The following is a 16,831-nucleotide window of genomic DNA, read 5'->3' on the forward strand; positions in this document are numbered from 1 at the left end:
CACAGCCCACCCTACATCCTTGGGGAGCCCTGGATGCAGCCAGGGCCTGAGCTCGGAGGACCCCGCTGCTCTCAGACCAGACCCCTTTTTCTCATAAGTCATGTGGCCCTGGACAAGCATATGCCCCTCAGGGTTTCCCCAGTCTCTCCATCTGCAGAGTGTGGATCACTCTCCCATCTGCCTCCTAGGTCTGTCGGCCTATGATCACCTCCGTGCCTTTCAACCTTGGGCTGATATGTCTCGGAGCTTGTGCACTGAGACTTCCAAAAGAAGAATTCGATATAGGGCTGACATACCACCGAATGGGGCAGAACATGGCCTGGATGGGTTCTGGACCTAGGAAAAGGCAGTCGTCTCGCCTTCCTGATATTTCAAGATCCCACCCCACCCCCACACTGTGGGAGATCTTGAGGTAAGATTCAGACCTCTCCCCTCCAATATAGAACAACCTTCGTCACCCTCCTGTTCCACTGAGATTCTGGCTCAAGTGTCCCACCTCAGTCTCTAGGGGAGATCAAGGCTTCCCCTATGATGCCTCCCAGGCTTCTCTCTTTTACTCTCATCCCCTTGGGTCATTTCCCCCCTTGCAGGGTGAATGGGCCTCTCATTGTTTCAAACCTTGAGATTGATTCATGCAAATTCTGTGAAATCTTATCATTTATTTCCTCTCTCCTTTTTCAGTCTCTCTCTCTAGATGTGTCTGTTTCTTATCCTTTCTAAATTCAGTCTATGAATTTTTCCCTCTCTCTCTGTCTCTCTTGTGTATGCATGCCTATGAATATATGTATGCATGTCTATTGTTAGCCTAGGTTTAAGTTTTAGGTTTTAGTTTTCAGTGAGATAAAGGATTGGGATTGGAGTCGCTGTGAGGGGAAGGGATACGGGTGAAGCTCTTGTTTCTGGTTCACTGAGTGATGTGAGTTCTTAGTCTCTTTTTCACATGAACCCCTCCTCATAGACACCACTTGCAAATAGTCTCTCATATTCAGTTTGCTACCTTTTAATTTGTGAATGCTTAGCTTTTTTTTGTTGCAAAGCTGTTCAATTGCATAGAAGCCCCTGGTGTTCTTTGGTTTTCTGTTTCCCTTACTTGAAGAGACCCATTTTTGCTTCCCACACCAAATGTTAAGGAGCCTAAGGCACATGCTTATTTCAAGGAGTTTCAAACCTCCCTTGTGGCTCATCCGGTAAAGAGTCCACCTGCAAGGCGGGAGACCTGGGTTCGATTCCCGGGTTGGGAAATCCCCTGGAGAAGGGAAAAGCTACCCGCTCCAGTATTCTGGCCTGGAGAATCCAATGGCCTGTATAGTCCATAGGGTTGCAAAAAGTCAGACAAAACTGAGCGACTTTCACTTTCACTCAGAACTTCTAGCTTTGGGTTGACGTGTTTCACTGATTTTGTGGTGCTATGAGAACAAAAGGCAATGTGATTCTTCAGATGCAGCCATCCAGTTTTGCCATGGCCCTTTCTTGAAGAGGCTTTTGTGTTCCCTTTTGCGTATACTCCCCTCCTTTGTAGTGGGTGAATTGACCATAGAAGCTTGGGTTTATTTCTTGGACTCTCAACTCTGTTGTATGGATCTGGATGCGTGTGTATGTTTGTGTGCCCAACACCACACTGTCCAGATGATCCTAGTGTAGCAGTCTAGTTGGCTATCAGGCATCCTGGTAGACCCATATCAGGCCTTCTTTCCTTAGACTGTACAGACAATATAGGCTCCTTTGTGTTTTCATACCCATTTTGGAGTTCCTTGGTTTAGTGCCCTGTGAACATTGCATGGCAACTTGAGAGGAAGAGCACGGACCCTCTGGATTGCCTTCGGGGATGTGACACCATTTTACCAATAGGAATCCTTCCAACCCATGAGCTCAGCTTATTTTCCATCGGATCATGTGGATATCATCTTCTTTCATCCATCTCTTGCAGTTTTCTGAGACCGGGTCCTTCCCTCCTGGGTTAGATGGACTCCTGGGTATTTCCTCCTAGTGTAAGTCATTGTCAATGGGGTTGATACTTTCCTTCTCATTGTAAGAGTTTGTGGTGAGCATTGGAAATGCAAACGATTTTCCCCCCTTCCTCTCTGTCCATCTCTCTGAGCCACCAGGTAGAACAGGCGTAGTCAGGGTCACACGGGGCTCAGGGAGTGCAGCTAGACTGTGTTTCTCAGGCCCTCAGTGCTGGGCATCATTCGGTATACTCTCCATGAACCTTCCTTGGTCTGGTGTCCCTTCAGACCTCTCCCTAGTTTTAATAACCTTGCTTGTGTTCTTTGTCTCTTTGGAGACACATCCTTTATCAGCTGTGTGTTTGCAAGTATTTGTCTGCCAGTGTGTGACGTATCCTTTGCTTTTTCTCGTAAGGTCTTTACCAGAGTGGAGACCTTTGATTTTGCACAGTCCACAGTATTGCCTTTTTGTGCATTGCCTTTCTGTATTGTTTCTGAAGACTCCAAGCTCATGTCTAGCCTCTGCTCGATTTTCTGCTGGATTTGTGAGATGTTTGGCATGGAAAATATGTCTCAGAAAAATTTGAAACGAATTTGGTGTAAGGTGTCAAGTTTCCATCCTCATTCATGTCATCCCCTCTGGTTTTCAATTCATCGCTCCTGAACTCCTTTGGAGACCTTGTGGGAAGTTTGGTTGCCTTTCAGTTTGAATTTCTGCTCTTGAATAGATTCACCCAGTTCTGCCAGCAGGGACACGGTAAAGGGTGAGTGAGGGGCAGCCTGCCCTCCCAGCACTGACCACACTGTGTGGTGAGTGTTGCTCTCCCCTCTGGGAGCCCCAGGCCACAGGCATCCCAGTGAGTAGCCAGCTCTGTTCGCAGCTGAAAGGAGTTAGTCTCTCAGGAGCCTCTGTGAGGTTGCCTTTGGGTCTCCCAGGGTGGGAGTTTACAGGGACAGGACCCATTGCACTGCAAGTGAAGTGAGAGCCCATATGACATCCGCCACTGCTCCTAAAGAGATGCACCTGAGGCCCCTTGAAGGTCCTGCACAGAGAGCTCTTTAGTGGACATGCTGGAAACTCTGTTTCCTCGTGGGCTGCCCAGGGCAGGCTCTCACCAGTCCAGACACAGACCACGGTGATGACCGGCTCTGCTCTCTCCAAAGGGTTTTCATTGGTGTGTACCCTCATCTGAGCAGTCAGGCCATGTGTACTGCCTCTCCTTGCAACTTCTAGGCCAGGGCTCCTAGGCTAGAACTCTCAGGTCTAACTTGCAGAACTAGGCTACACAGGCCAAGTGCATTGCCTGTCCTCGCAACTTCACAGCTCTCTTCTCTTCTTTACTGCACATTGATTTTCAAGAGTGTGTTTGGGCCACAAGGATGTTGGGTCTTTCTCTAGCCTTATCTCATGAAGTTGAGACAACCTCATTGTTTCTGGTTGTTCCTGTGCTCTGTTTTTCCCATTCTCTTTCCTGGCTTCTTTTGGTGACTTTGTTTGTGCCTGAGGAAGAGCTCAGCATTTCTCTTCTGCCTGAGACATCACACAACAGTAATGCCCACCTGGAGATTAGTTGCCAAAAGGGCCTCGTTTTGCAGATGACATCTTGAAATCACCTGCACTGCCGTTTCTGATACACAAAGGCTGCCCTAAAGGAAATAAAAAACAAGTCCCAAGTCTAGTCTTAAAATATGTGGGCTGTCTAATGAAACCACCTTTTCTATGATTTCATTGATAGGCATTAACTGGAGACATCCAGAATATGGGAAGACACTGAGATATGAGAGAATTAAAGGTTGTCAGGGGCAAGGGAGGAACAGGGAGTGCTTGAGGTGAATACAGGATTTGCAGGGGGTGAGGGAGGGTTGGTTGTGGAGAATGAAAGAGTCCCAAACTAGAAAGTGGTGATGGTTGCAGAGGATTGTGAAGGTCCTTAATGCTCCAGAAGTGTACCACCTAACATCAATTTTATTGATTAAAAATGTAAGGAAAAAATACACCAATCTGTGACAAACAAAATATAAATCAAGAAAATAAAATACAGAAAACCTGAATGAAAAGAAGCTCAGGGGAAGCGAATTCAATCTCCACTGGGTAGAAAGTGAGTTGATGGCATCCACGGGTGGCAGAGAGGGATGGAGGATGCAAAGCCAAACCCTCCCCTGGACACGGTGTTTCCAGAAATGGAAATTTGGAAAGGGCTCTGGGTCTCTGTCCAGAGAAGGGGTCCATTCTCCTTGCAGAGGTGGGTCAATCATCGTGGGCATCTGGGTCTTGGGCAGAAGCCAGGGCAGGCTCTCCCTTCAGAGGTGTTCTCTTATCCCCTGACTCAGGTTCTCCTGCCAAAATCCGAGCACGGGCAGGCAGAAGCGAACATGTAGGTGGAGGTGGAGGTTCTCCCCCGGGGATTGGAGCATTGGTGCCTGGGCCTGAGGGTCCTGCTTGCACAGAGATCTGATCCTCCCAGTGTGCCGGCCAATACCCAGTTGGCCTGGTGTCTATGGGAAGGCATGTCTCAGGTCTCGATCTCCTCTCAGTGGATCCCTGAGTCCTGGACATGTAGCAACCACCTCTGTAGAGACAGGGCTGGGAAGTGGAGCCTGGTTGAACCTGGGGGCTGGTGCTGGAGCTGTGAGAGAAGAAAAGGTTACCCACAGGCCTGCCTTTGCCCTTTGCCTCTCTGGAGACAATTCTACCCTGAGCTTTTGAGACAATTCTCAGTTTAGGAAGTCACAATAGGATGTCGTCCTGCCTGCAGTCCACCAAGCAGAAGGTCTGAGGCCAGCCTTTGCTCCAGGTCCAGCACCAGCTTTGGGGGACTCCTCCTGTGTAGCTCAGGACTCCTTCCCCACACACTCACATGCACCAGCACCTCCTCACCTCTGTGCTCACCGTGCTGGGCTCCTGGTCCTCCTGCTGCCTCAGAGGCAGAGGTTCTCAGTGCTCTGGGTCGGACCCGGGTGTGCTGAGCTCCGTGGCAGCCTGAGACTGGGCCGCCGGGTGTGTCTTGGGTGGTGAAGGGGCAGCAGGCCTTCCCTGCTTCCTCTTCAGTCCCAGTTGGGCTGAACCCTCTGTGGGCTCGCTCACCTGGAGGCGGCACTAGGCCTCAAGGGCGGGGGGTGGTGCTCCGACCCCTCCCTCGGGGAGGTGGATGGGGTGTCCCTCTCATCGGCCATATCCAGTGGGAAGCTCTGCAATGACAGTGACCATCAGCCAGCCCTGCTTGGAGTTTTCTGAGCTGGGCCTGGTCAGTATGGCTGTTGCTTCTGCCTACTCAAACTTTTGCTCCCAGAACCAACAGAGACGTGTGTCTGCTCAGACACCTACCCGGGAGAATGGAGACCCACCTGAGGGTGTGAGGTCAGCCTGGGCGGCTGGTGTTGCCTGCCCTGTCCTCATCCCACCCAGCCTGCTTTCCCCTGGGATGTGGATACAACCGGCCCACAGACTTCTGACCCCACATCCGCCTCGGTTTGCTTGAGGCAGACACACCCCAAGAAACCCCCATCCACACACACAGGCAAAGGACCGAGTGTTTCCGGGTGGCATGGGAGAGGTGGCCTGGCCCGGCCTGGGGCTCCCTGTGTTACCTTTCTGTTTCTCTGGGCAAAGGGCCAGAGGCCTCTCGGCGGGGGCCCTGAGCCAGCGTCCACAGGGTTCCCACACACTCTGCCTGTGAGCTCTCCTGAGGCCCCGGCCTCTGGGCAGGGGCAAACAGCAGAACATCTTGGCAGCAAGTGATCTGGCTGGGGCTCCTCTCCACTCTGGAGGCCTGGATACCTGTGTTCCGGGTTCTGTTGTTTTATGTTGCCAGGAAGTGACATCATTTCCTGGGGTTTGTGCTGAGGTCCCTTCCCCAAAGCTCCCCAAGAAATCTCTTGGTTTCTGACTGCTGAACCCCCCCGAGGCCATGTGCAGGCACAGAGACGCCCACACAGCCCACCCTACATCCTTGGGGAGCCCTGGATGCAGCCAGGGCCTGAGCTCGGAGGACCCCGCTGCTCTCAGACCAGACCCCTTTTTCTCATAAGTCATGTGGCCCTGGACAAGCATATGCCCCTCAGGGTTTCCCCAGTCTCTCCATCTGCAGAGTGTGGATCACTCTCCCATCTGCCTCCTAGGTCTGTCGGCCTATGATCACCTCCGTGCCTTTCAACCTTGGGCTGATATGTCTCGGAGCTTGTGCACTGAGACTTCCAAAAGAAGAATTCGATATAGGGCTGACATACCACCGAATGGGGCAGAACATGGCCTGGATGGGTTCTGGACCTAGGAAAAGGCAGTCGTCTCGCCTTCCTGATATTTCAAGATCCCACCCCACCCCCACACTGTGGGAGATCTTGAGGTAAGATTCAGACCTCTCCCCTCCAATATAGAACAACCTTCGTCACCCTCCTGTTCCACTGAGATTCTGGCTCAAGTGTCCCACCTCAGTCTCTAGGGGAGATCAAGGCTTCCCCTATGATGCCTCCCAGGCTTCTCTCTTTTACTCTCATCCCCTTGGGTCATTTCCCCCCTTGCAGGGTGAATGGGCCTCTCATTGTTTCAAACCTTGAGATTGATTCATGCAAATTCTGTGAAATCTTATCATTTATTTCCTCTCTCCTTTTTCAGTCTCTCTCTCTAGATGTGTCTGTTTCTTATCCTTTCTAAATTCAGTCTATGAATTTTTCCCTCTCTCTCTGTCTCTCTTGTGTATGCATGCCTATGAATATATGTATGCATGTCTATTGTTAGCCTAGGTTTAAGTTTTAGGTTTTAGTTTTCAGTGAGATAAAGGATTGGGATTGGAGTCGCTGTGAGGGGAAGGGATACGGGTGAAGCTCTTGTTTCTGGTTCACTGAGTGATGTGAGTTCTTAGTCTCTTTTTCACATGAACCCCTCCTCATAGACACCACTTGCAAATAGTCTCTCATATTCAGTTTGCTACCTTTTAATTTGTGAATGCTTAGCTTTTTTTTGTTGCAAAGCTGTTCAATTGCATAGAAGCCCCTGGTGTTCTTTGGTTTTCTGTTTCCCTTACTTGAAGAGACCCATTTTTGCTTCCCACACCAAATGTTAAGGAGCCTAAGGCACATGCTTATTTCAAGGAGTTTCAAACCTCCCTTGTGGCTCATCCGGTAAAGAGTCCACCTGCAAGGCGGGAGACCTGGGTTCGATTCCCGGGTTGGGAAATCCCCTGGAGAAGGGAAAAGCTACCCGCTCCAGTATTCTGGCCTGGAGAATCCAATGGCCTGTATAGTCCATAGGGTTGCAAAAAGTCAGACAAAACTGAGCGACTTTCACTTTCACTCAGAACTTCTAGCTTTGGGTTGACGTGTTTCACTGATTTTGTGGTGCTATGAGAACAAAAGGCAATGTGATTCTTCAGATGCAGCCATCCAGTTTTGCCATGGCCCTTTCTTGAAGAGGCTTTTGTGTTCCCTTTTGCGTATACTCCCCTCCTTTGTAGTGGGTGAATTGACCATAGAAGCTTGGGTTTATTTCTTGGACTCTCAACTCTGTTGTATGGATCTGGATGCGTGTGTATGTTTGTGTGCCCAACACCACACTGTCCAGATGATCCTAGTGTAGCAGTCTAGTTGGCTATCAGGCATCCTGGTAGACCCATATCAGGCCTTCTTTCCTTAGACTGTACAGACAATATAGGCTCCTTTGTGTTTTCATACCCATTTTGGAGTTCCTTGGTTTAGTGCCCTGTGAACATTGCATGGCAACTTGAGAGGAAGAGCACGGACCCTCTGGATTGCCTTCGGGGATGTGACACCATTTTACCAATAGGAATCCTTCCAACCCATGAGCTCAGCTTATTTTCCATCGGATCATGTGGATATCATCTTCTTTCATCCATCTCTTGCAGTTTTCTGAGACCGGGTCCTTCCCTCCTGGGTTAGATGGACTCCTGGGTATTTCCTCCTAGTGTAAGTCATTGTCAATGGGGTTGATACTTTCCTTCTCATTGTAAGAGTTTGTGGTGAGCATTGGAAATGCAAACGATTTTCCCCCCTTCCTCTCTGTCCATCTCTCTGAGCCACCAGGTAGAACAGGCGTAGTCAGGGTCACACAGGGCTCAGGGAGTGCAGCTAGACTGTGTTTCTCAGGCCCTCAGTGCTGGGCATCATTCGGTATACTCTCCATGAACCTTCCTTGGTCTGGTGTCCCTTCAGACCTCTCCCTAGTTTTAATAACCTTGCTTGTGTTCTTTGTCTCTTTGGAGACACATCCTTTATCAGCTGTGTGTTTGCAAGTATTTGTCTGCCAGTGTGTGACGTATCCTTTGCTTTTTCTCGTAAGGTCTTTACCAGAGTGGAGACCTTTGATTTTGCACAGTCCACAGTATTGCCTTTTTGTGCATTGCCTTTCTGTATTGTTTCTGAAGACTCCAAGCTCATGTCTAGCCTCTGCTCGATTTTCTGCTGGATTTGTGAGATGTTTGGCATGGAAAATATGTCTCAGAAAAATTTGAAACGAATTTGGTGTAAGGTGTCAAGTTTCCATCCTCATTCATGTCATCCCCTCTGGTTTTCAATTCATCGCTCCTGAACTCCTTTGGAGACCTTGTGGGAAGTTTGGTTGCCTTTCAGTTTGAATTTCTGCTCTTGAATAGATTCACCCAGTTCTGCCAGCAGGGACACGGTAAAGGGTGAGTGAGGGGCAGCCTGCCCTCCCAGCACTGACCACACTGTGTGGTGAGTGTTGCTCTCCCCTCTGGGAGCCCCAGGCCACAGGCATCCCAGTGAGTAGCCAGCTCTGTTCGCAGCTGAAAGGAGTTAGTCTCTCAGGAGCCTCTGTGAGGTTGCCTTTGGGTCTCCCAGGGTGGGAGTTTACAGGGACAGGACCCATTGCACTGCAAGTGAAGTGAGAGCCCATATGACATCCGCCACTGCTCCTAAAGAGATGCACCTGAGGCCCCTTGAAGGTCCTGCACAGAGAGCTCTTTAGTGGACATGCTGGAAACTCTGTTTCCTCGTGGGCTGCCCAGGGCAGGCTCTCACCAGTCCAGACACAGACCACGGTGATGACCGGCTCTGCTCTCTCCAAAGGGTTTTCATTGGTGTGTACCCTCATCTGAGCAGTCAGGCCATGTGTACTGCCTCTCCTTGCAACTTCTAGGCCAGGGCTCCTAGGCTAGAACTCTCAGGTCTAACTTGCAGAACTAGGCTACACAGGCCAAGTGCATTGCCTGTCCTCGCAACTTCACAGCTCTCTTCTCTTCTTTACTGCACATTGATTTTCAAGAGTGTGTTTGGGCCACAAGGATGTTGGGTCTTTCTCTAGCCTTATCTCATGAAGTTGAGACAACCTCATTGTTTCTGGTTGTTCCTGTGCTCTGTTTTTCCCATTCTCTTTCCTGGCTTCTTTTGGTGACTTTGTTTGTGCCTGAGGAAGAGCTCAGCATTTCTCTTCTGCCTGAGACATCACACAACAGTAATGCCCACCTGGAGATTAGTTGCCAAAAGGGCCTCGTTTTGCAGATGACATCTTGAAATCACCTGCACTGCCGTTTCTGATACACAAAGGCTGCCCTAAAGGAAATAAAAAACAAGTCCCAAGTCTAGTCTTAAAATATGTGGGCTGTCTAATGAAACCACCTTTTCTATGATTTCATTGATAGGCATTAACTGGAGACATCCAGAATATGGGAAGACACTGAGATATGAGAGAATTAAAGGTTGTCAGGGGCAAGGGAGGAACAGGGAGTGCTTGAGGTGAATACAGGATTTGCAGGGGGTGAGGGAGGGTTGGTTGTGGAGAATGAAAGAGTCCCAAACTAGAAAGTGGTGATGGTTGCAGAGGATTGTGAAGGTCCTTAATGCTCCAGAAGTGTACCACCTAACATCAATTTTATTGATTAAAAATGTAAGGAAAAAATACACCAATCTGTGACAAACAAAATATAAATCAAGAAAATAAAATACAGAAAACCTGAATGAAAAGAAGCTCAGGGGAAGCGAATTCAATCTCCACTGGGTAGAAAGTGAGTTGATGGCATCCACGGGTGGCAGAGAGGGATGGAGGATGCAAAGCCAAACCCTCCCCTGGACACGGTGTTTCCAGAAATGGAAATTTGGAAAGGGCTCTGGGTCTCTGTCCAGAGAAGGGGTCCATTCTCCTTGCAGAGGTGGGTCAATCATCGTGGGCATCTGGGTCTTGGGCAGAAGCCAGGGCAGGCTCTCCCTTCAGAGGTGTTCTCTTATCCCCTGACTCAGGTTCTCCTGCCAAAATCCGAGCACGGGCAGGCAGAAGCGAACATGTAGGTGGAGGTGGAGGTTCTCCCCCGGGGATTGGAGCATTGGTGCCTGGGCCTGAGGGTCCTGCTTGCACAGAGATCTGATCCTCCCAGTGTGCCGGCCAATACCCAGTTGGCCTGGTGTCTATGGGAAGGCATGTCTCAGGTCTCGATCTCCTCTCAGTGGATCCCTGAGTCCTGGACATGTAGCAACCACCTCTGTAGAGACAGGGCTGGGAAGTGGAGCCTGGTTGAACCTGGGGGCTGGTGCTGGAGCTGTGAGAGAAGAAAAGGTTACCCACAGGCCTGCCTTTGCCCTTTGCCTCTCTGGAGACAATTCTACCCTGAGCTTTTGAGACAATTCTCAGTTTAGGAAGTCACAATAGGATGTCGTCCTGCCTGCAGTCCACCAAGCAGAAGGTCTGAGGCCAGCCTTTGCTCCAGGTCCAGCACCAGCTTTGGGGGACTCGTCCTGTGTAGCTCAGGACTCCTTCCCCACACACTCACATGCACCAGCACCTCCTCACCTCTGTGCTCACCGTGCTGGGCTCCTGGTCCTCCTGCTGCCTCAGAGGCAGAGGTTCTCAGTGCTCTGGGTCGGACCCGGGTGTGCTGAGCTCCGTGGCAGCCTGAGACTGGGCCGCCGGGTGTGTCTTGGGTGGTGAAGGGGCAGCAGGCCTTCCCTGCTTCCTCTTCAGTCCCAGTTGGGCTGAACCCTCTGTGGGCTCGCTCACCTGGAGGCGGCACTAGGCCTCAAGGGCGGGGGGTGGTGCTCCGACCCCTCCCTCGGGGAGGTGGATGGGGTGTCCCTCTCATCGGCCATATCCAGTGGGAAGCTCTGCAATGACAGTGACCATCAGCCAGCCCTGCTTGGAGTTTTCTGAGCTGGGCCTGGTCAGTATGGCTGTTGCTTCTGCCTACTCAAACTTTTGCTCCCAGAACCAACAGAGACGTGTGTCTGCTCAGACACCTACCCGGGAGAATGGAGACCCACCTGAGGGTGTGAGGTCAGCCTGGGCGGCTGGTGTTGCCTGCCCTGTCCTCATCCCACCCAGCCTGCTTTCCCCTGGGATGTGGATACAACCGGCCCACAGACTTCTGACCCCACATCCGCCTCGGTTTGCTTGAGGCAGACACACCCCAAGAAACCCCCATCCACACACACAGGCAAAGGACCGAGTGTTTCCGGGTGGCATGGGAGAGGTGGCCTGGCCCGGCCTGGGGCTCCCTGTGTTACCTTTCTGTTTCTCTGGGCAAAGGGCCAGAGGCCTCTCGGCGGGGGCCCTGAGCCAGCGTCCACAGGGTTCCCACACACTCTGCCTGGGAGCTCTCCTGAGGCCCCGGCCTCTGGGCAGGGGCAAACAGCAGAACATCTTGGCAGCAAGTGATCTGGCTGGGGCTCCTCTCCACTCTGGAGGCCTGGATACCTGTGTTCCGGGTTCTGTTGTTTTATGTTGCCAGGAAGTGACATCATTTCCTGGGGTTTGTGCTGAGGTCCCTTCCCCAAAGCTCCCCAAGAAATCTCTTGGTTTCTGACTGCTGAACCCCCCCGAGGCCATGTGCAGGCACAGAGACGCCCACACAGCCCACCCTACATCCTTGGGGAGCCCTGGATGCAGCCAGGGCCTGAGCTCGGAGGACCCCGCTGCTCTCAGACCAGACCCCTTTTTCTCATAAGTCATGTGGCCCTGGACAAGCATATGCCCCTCAGGGTTTCCCCAGTCTCTCCATCTGCAGAGTGTGGATCACTCTCCCATCTGCCTCCTAGGTCTGTCGGCCTATGATCACCTCCGTGCCTTTCAACCTTGGGCTGATATGTCTCGGAGCTTGTGCACTGAGACTTCCAAAAGAAGAATTCGATATAGGGCTGACATACCACCGAATGGGGCAGAACATGGCCTGGATGGGTTCTGGACCTAGGAAAAGGCAGTCGTCTCGCCTTCCTGATATTTCAAGATCCCACCCCACCCCCACACTGTGGGAGATCTTGAGGTAAGATTCAGACCTCTCCCCTCCAATATAGAACAACCTTCGTCACCCTCCTGTTCCACTGAGATTCTGGCTCAAGTGTCCCACCTCAGTCTCTAGGGGAGATCAAGGCTTCCCCTATGATGCCTCCCAGGCTTCTCTCTTTTACTCTCATCCCCTTGGGTCATTTCCCCCCTTGCAGGGTGAATGGGCCTCTCATTGTTTCAAACCTTGAGATTGATTCATGCAAATTCTGTGAAATCTTATCATTTATTTCCTCTCTCCTTTTTCAGTCTCTCTCTCTAGATGTGTCTGTTTCTTATCCTTTCTAAATTCAGTCTATGAATTTTTCCCTCTCTCTCTGTCTCTCTTGTGTATGCATGCCTATGAATATATGTATGCATGTCTATTGTTAGCCTAGGTTTAAGTTTTAGGTTTTAGTTTTCAGTGAGATAAAGGATTGGGATTGGAGTCGCTGTGAGGGGAAGGGATACGGGTGAAGCTCTTGTTTCTGGTTCACTGAGTGATGTGAGTTCTTAGTCTCTTTTTCATATGAACCCCTCCTCATAGACACCACTTGCAAATAGTCTCTCATATTCAGTTTGCTACCTTTTAATTTGTGAATGCTTAGCTTTTTTTTGTTGCAAAGCTGTTCAATTGCATAGAAGCCCCTGGTGTTCTTTGGTTTTCTGTTTCCCTTACTTGAAGAGACACATTTTTGCTTCCCACACCAAATGTTAAGGAGCCTAAGGCACATGCTTATTTCAAGGAGTTTCAAACCTCCCTTGTGGCTCATCCGGTAAAGAGTCCACCTGCAAGGCGGGAGACCTGGGTTCGATTCCCGGGTTGGGAAATCCCCTGGAGAAGGGAAAAGCTACCCGCTCCAGTATTCTGGCCTGGAGAATCCAATGGCCTGTATAGTCCATAGGGTTGCAAAAAGTCAGACAAAACTGAGCGACTTTCACTTTCACTCAGAACTTCTAGCTTTGGGTTGACGTGTTTCACTGATTTTGTGGTGCTATGAGAACAAAAGGCAATGTGATTCTTCAGATGCAGCCATCCAGTTTTGCCATGGCCCTTTCTTGAAGAGGCTTTTGTGTTCCCTTTTGCGTATACTCCCCTCCTTTGTAGTGGGTGAATTGACCATAGAAGCTTGGGTTTATTTCTTGGACTCTCAACTCTGTTGTATGGATCTGGATGCGTGTGTATGTTTGTGTGCCCAACACCACACTGTCCAGATGATCCTAGTGTAGCAGTCTAGTTGGCTATCAGGCATCCTGGTAGACCCATATCAGGCCTTCTTTCCTTAGACTGTACAGACAATATAGGCTCCTTTGTGTTTTCATACCCATTTTGGAGTTCCTTGGTTTAGTGCCCTGTGAACATTGCATGGCAACTTGAGAGGAAGAGCACGGACCGTCTGGATTGCCTTCGGGGATGTGACACCATTTTACCAATAGGAATCCTTCCAACCCATGAGCTCAGCTTATTTTCCATCGGATCATGTGGATATCATCTTCTTTCATCCATCTCTTGCAGTTTTCTGAGACCGGGTCCTTCCCTCCTGGGTTAGATGGACTCCTGGGTATTTCCTCCTAGTGTAAGTCATTGTCAATGGGGTTGATACTTTCCTTCTCATTGTAAGAGTTTGTGGTGAGCATTGGAAATGCAAACGATTTTCCCCCCTTCCTCTCTGTCCATCTCTCTGAGCCACCAGGTAGAACAGGCGTAGTCAGGGTCACACGGGGCTCAGGGAGTGCAGCTAGACTGTGTTTCTCAGGCCCTCAGTGCTGGGCATCATTCGGTATACTCTCCATGAACCTTCCTTGGTCTGGTGTCCCTTCAGACCTCTCCCTAGTTTTAATAACCTTGCTTGTGTTCTTTGTCTCTTTGGAGACACATCCTTTATCAGCTGTGTGTTTGCAAGTATTTGTCTGCCAGTGTGTGACGTATCCTTTGCTTTTTCTCGTAAGGTCTTTACCAGAGTGGAGACCTTTGATTTTGCACAGTCCACAGTATTGCCTTTTTGTGCATTGCCTTTCTGTATTGTTTCTGAAGACTCCAAGCTCATGTCTAGCCTCTGCTCGATTTTCTGCTGGATTTGTGAGATGTTTGGCATGGAAAATATGTCTCAGAAAAATTTGAAACGAATTTGGTGTAAGGTGTCAAGTTTCCATCCTCATTCATGTCATCCCCTCTGGTTTTCAATTCATCGCTCCTGAACTCCTTTGGAGACCTTGTGGGAAGTTTGGTTGCCTTTCAGTTTGAATTTCTGCTCTTGAATAGATTCACCCAGTTCTGCCAGCAGGGACACGGTAAAGGGTGAGTGAGGGGCAGCCTGCCCTCCCAGCACTGACCACACTGTGTGGTGAGTGTTGCTCTCCCCTCTGGGAGCCCCAGGCCACAGGCATCCCAGTGAGTAGCCAGCTCTGTTCGCAGCTGAAAGGAGTTAGTCTCTCAGGAGCCTCTGTGAGGTTGCCTTTGGGTCTCCCAGGGTGGGAGTTTACAGTGACAGGACCCATTGCACTGCAAGTGAAGTGAGAACCCATATGACATCCGCCACTGCTCCTAAAGAGATGCACCTGAGGCCCCTTGAAGGTCCTGCACAGAGAGCTCTTTAGTGGACATGCTGGAAACTCTGTTTCCTCGTGGGCTGCCCAGGGCAGGCTCTCACCAGTCCAGACACAGACCACGGTGATGACCGGCTCTGCTCTCTCCAAAGGGTTTTCATTGGTGTGTACCCTCATCTGAGCAGTCAGGCCATGTGTACTGCCTCTCCTTGCAACTTCTAGGCCAGGGCTCCTAGGCTAGAACTCTCAGGTCTAACTTGCAGAACTAGGCTACACGGGCCAAGTGCATTGCCTGTCCTCGCAACTTCACAGCTCTCTTCTCTTCTTTACTGCACATTGATTTTCAAGAGTGTGTTTGGGCCACAAGGATGTTGGGTCTTTCTCTAGCCTTATCTCATGAAGTTGAGACAACCTCATTGTTTCTGGTTGTTCCTGTGCTCTGTTTTTCCCATTCTCTTTCCTGGCTTCTTTTGGTGACTTTGTTTGTGCCTGAGGAAGAGCTCAGCATTTCTCTTCTGCCTGAGACATCACACAACAGTAATGCCCACCTGGAGATTAGTTGCCAAAAGGGCCTCGTTTTGCAGATGACATCTTGAAATCACCTGCACTGCCGTTTCTGATACACAAAGGCTGCCCTAAAGGAAATAAAAAACAAGTCCCAAGTCTAGTCTTAAAATATGTGGGCTGTCTAATGAAACCACCTTTTCTATGATTTCGTTGATAGGCATTAACTGGAGACATCCAGAATATGGGAAGACACTGAGATATGAGAGAATTAAAGGTTGTCAGGGGCAAGGGAGGAACAGGGAGTGCTTGAGGTGAATACAGGATTTGCAGGGGGTGAGGGAGGGTTGGTTGTGGAGAATGAAAGAGTCCCAAACTAGAAAGTGGTGATGGTTGCAGAGGATTGTGAAGGTCCTTAATGCTCCAGAAGTGTACCACCTAACATCAATTTTATTGATTAAAAATGTAAGGAAAAAATACACCAATCTGTGACAAACAAAATATAAATCAAGAAAATAAAATACAGAAAACCTGAATGAAAAGAAGCTCAGGGGAAGCGAATTCAATCTCCACTGGGTAGAAAGTGAGTTGATGGCATCCACGGGTGGCAGAGAGGGATGGAGGATGCAAAGCCAAACCCTCCCCTGGACACGGTGTTTCCAGAAATGGAAATTTGGAAAGGGCTCTGGGTCTCTGTCCAGAGCAGGGGTCCATTCTCCTTGCAGAGGTGGGTCAATCATCGTGGGCATCTGGGTCTTGGGCAGAAGCCAGGGCAGGCTCTCCCTTCAGAGGTGTTCTCTTATCCCCTGACTCAGGTTCTCCTGCCAAAATCCGAGCACGGGCAGGCAGAAGCGAACATGTAGGTGGAGGTGGAGGTTCTCCCCCGGGGATTGGAGCATTGGTGCCTGGGCCTGAGGGTCCTGCTTGCACAGAGATCTGATCCTCCCAGTGTGCCGGCCAATACCCAGTTGGCCTGGTGTCTATGGGAAGGCATGTCTCAGGTCTCGATCTCCTCTCAGTGGATCCCTGAGTCCTGGACATGTAGCAACCACCTCTGTAGAGACAGGGCTGGGAAGTGGAGCCTGGTTGAACCTGGGGGCTGGTGCTGGAGCTGTGAGAGAAGAAAAGGTTACCCACAGGCCTGCCTTTGCCCTTTGCCTCTCTGGAGACAATTCTACCCTGAGCTTTTGAGACAATTCTCAGTTTAGGAAGTCACAATAGGATGTCGTCCTGCCTGCAGTCCACCAAGCAGAAGGTCTGAGGCCAGCCTTTGCTCCAGGTCCAGCACCAGCTTTGGGGGACTCCTCCTGTGTAGCTCAGGACTCCTTCCCCACACACTCACATGCACCAGCACCTCCTCACCTCTGTGCTCACCGTGCTGGGCTCCTGGTCCTCCTGCTGCCTCAGAGGCAGAGGTTCTCAGTGCTCTGGGTCGGACCCGGGTGTGCTGAGCTCCGTGGCAGCCTGAGACTGGGCCGCCGGGTGTGTCTTGGGTGGTGAAGGGGCAGCAGGCCTTCCCTGCTTCCTCTTCAGTCCCAGTTGGGCTGAACCCTCTGTGGGCTCGCTCACCTGGAGGCGGCACTAGGCCTCAAGGGCGGGGGGTGGTGCTCCGACC

Source organism: Giraffa tippelskirchi, chromosome 9 (genome assembly GCF_054371585.1).
Source record: "Giraffa tippelskirchi isolate mGirTip1 chromosome 9, T2T-mGirTip1v1.2.pri, whole genome shotgun sequence".
NCBI lineage: Eukaryota > Metazoa > Chordata > Mammalia > Artiodactyla > Giraffidae > Giraffa > Giraffa tippelskirchi.